Source organism: Acartia tonsa, chromosome 3 (genome assembly GCF_053477335.1).
Source record: "Acartia tonsa isolate MP-2025a chromosome 3, ASM5347733v1, whole genome shotgun sequence".
Taxonomy (NCBI): Eukaryota; Metazoa; Arthropoda; class Copepoda; order Calanoida; family Acartiidae; genus Acartia; species Acartia tonsa.
In genome coordinates this window covers 1,198,892-1,201,752 of record NC_137262.1, presented here as the reverse complement: position 1 = coordinate 1,201,752, position 2,861 = coordinate 1,198,892, and positions in this window count along the sequence as shown.

The following is a 2,861-nucleotide window of genomic DNA, read 5'->3' as shown; positions in this document are numbered from 1 at the left end:
TCTCACAAGGTTCAACAGCTGATAATTTGGCGCGAAAATATAAAATCAAACAGCTGTTCTTCTCAACAGATATTCAAACCTGAAAATTAGAAAACTTTCAGTAACAAGGTAAAAACCAAAATCAGTATTTTTCAAAATTTCATTTAAAAAAACCTCACTAAAAAAAGATGGCGTTTTCCTTTGAACTTTTTTTGTTGAATATAATGATCATTGTTTCTCATATGATTCTAATTATAAGATTTAAAATACAAAGAAACATGACTTTAAATCATGTTTAATGATTAAAGACTTAAATCCTGATGCTACTCTATAATCACACATGTCCGTCTTTATGCCCATAACGATGTTTTAGGTAGGGTTGTTGGATATTGAAACTATCCTGATACCGTTTATCTGGCTAATTTTTAATGCCGGATTTTCAGTTATCCTGCCGGGTATCCGATAATTTGCCGGATATCTGGCGTTGACCATATATCCGGCCGGATACCGAATATCCGGTATTAGAAAGCAGCCGGATATCCGGTATCCGGTCCGGCCAAAAAAGTAACCGGCCCAACCCTACTTTTGGGTGCAATATGACATAGGTTTCTAATATTTTTAGGAGAATTCCCCAATCCACTAAATTTCCAAAACGCATAATTGAAATAAAATTTCTTTAAGGGAATGTAAAATATTTTCCAAATTTCTTCAGAAATGTCCCCTGACCAATACCTACATGTTCCAAAGCTCATTGCTTTTAAATATAACGCTTTGTGTGAAAAAAGATTTTAATTAGTTATATGATATAACTTGAAAAGGATCCCTAGACATTAATACATCCTTGTTTTTCTTTAAAACTTATGTACTATAAAACCAAGAACATAATAAATGTGGTTAAATTTGACTCTTTTTCATGTTAATCTAACCTAACAGGAAAATTCAAATAATTCTAATTGCATTGCTCTACTCTTAAACATACGGCAAAATATAAATTTTCATACAAAAATTTACATAACAAACAATCACAAAACAATTTTGCTTTTATGTGTTGCAAAAAATACAATGCAAAAATGTGTTTTTGGCACGCGATTTATTCTAATAATGTCTAAATATTATGACTGTCATATAAAACAACGAAAATATAATTTTAGAGTGTTCCCAGTCTTTTCGACCGATAACAAATATGTCCAGTTTACTAGATAATGCTAAATTTTTAATATGTTTTCTCGTATTCATTCGAATCCGGTGGATAGGAACCGGTTCTCATCCATACGAAAAAACTATGTCTAGCATCGTATTATATCCAGCTTTCTACGAATATAAAAATGTACAATCATAAGATAAAAACCAATTTTTTTAGCCCGTGCCTTCGGCACCTCGGGGCTATTAAAACTGGTTTTAATCTTATAATTGTACATTCTATATCCGCAGAAAGCCGTTTATGATACGATGAAAGAAATAACTATTCTCGTATTCATTCGAATCCGGTGGATAGGAACCGGTTCTTATCAATAACTATGTCTAGCATCGTATTATAAACTGCTTTCTACGAATATAGAAATGTACAATTATTAGATGCGGAAAGCGGTTTATAATACGATGAAAGAAATAACTATTCTCCTATTCATTCGAATCCGGTGGATAGGAACCGGTTGTCATCCATATTTTGTAGCATCGTATTATATCCAGCTTTCTACGAATATAAAAATGTACAATCATAAGATTTAAAACCAGTTTTTTTAGGCCCGAGCTGCCGAAGGCTTATAATTGTATATTCTATATCCGCGGAAAGCTGTTTATAATACGATGCGAGAAATAACTATTATTAGTGCATTTACTCAAAGTTCCTATCGAGGACTGAAACTTCATCCCCCTCCAATTTTTTTCTAATGGCCAACCCCTGCGTGGAGCACTAACCCTGCAGGAATATCCAGTACCCAGTGTAACCTAACCTAACCTGACCTAAATTAATAAACATTAAAACATAAAACTATCTATACATCCAAACACCATAGCGAATTTGGCTGGAAACACAATTCTTAATGTAAGTGAGTTATCTATTGGCATATTTATACTGGCTACAATTTTCATATTTTTTTTGTTGATTTTACTAAAACATTGCAAATTTATGCTTTGTGTCTGCAAAAATGACTTAACACGAATGAATGCAAATTCTATAATTATAGCAAAAACGCAACTTTTATAGTAGGCTGGGTTAAAGTTTATTATGTAGATTAGGATGCTTGAATGTATCTGTAATTAATTTTCATTAAGTTTTGAATATTATTATAAAACAAAAATTGATTATTAAATAAGAATGCATGTTCTTTAAAATCTACTAGCGGCTTCGCCCCTAGCCCCAAGGGGCTTCGCCCTATGAGGTAATGAGAAGTCCCCCTTCTATATAGAATTTTTCTTAAAGCTAGAAAGATATTTAAAAAAATATTCTTTGTAAAATTATTCTGTGGTAAAATTAAACACAGGTTTTCGCGGTATATGTGGTATGCGGCAACTCTGGGCCATGCAGAAACCAAGACATTATAGTGATGCTACGCACCCAGCTAAATCCTGTTATTCTACAATTGTAAAGCCACCTGAAAATATGTCAGATAACGGTATTGATTTCATCTCTCAGTTGTCCTGCAAGTGGAGGGAGGGGTGTTACCCCTCCCTCTCCCTTCTTAAGCACCGGAACCTTCCCCTTCAACCACCAAGTTATCAGCACCACCTCAGCCCTGAGGATAAAGGATCTAAGCCTTCCCTCACCTGATAGAATCACCCCCACACAGACTGTTGTTGTCACAGTAATCATCAAACCTTCCCTTTTAGTACCCAGACCTACCACTCAACCCCTCTATGCTTATCTACCTATTGTGCTGTTC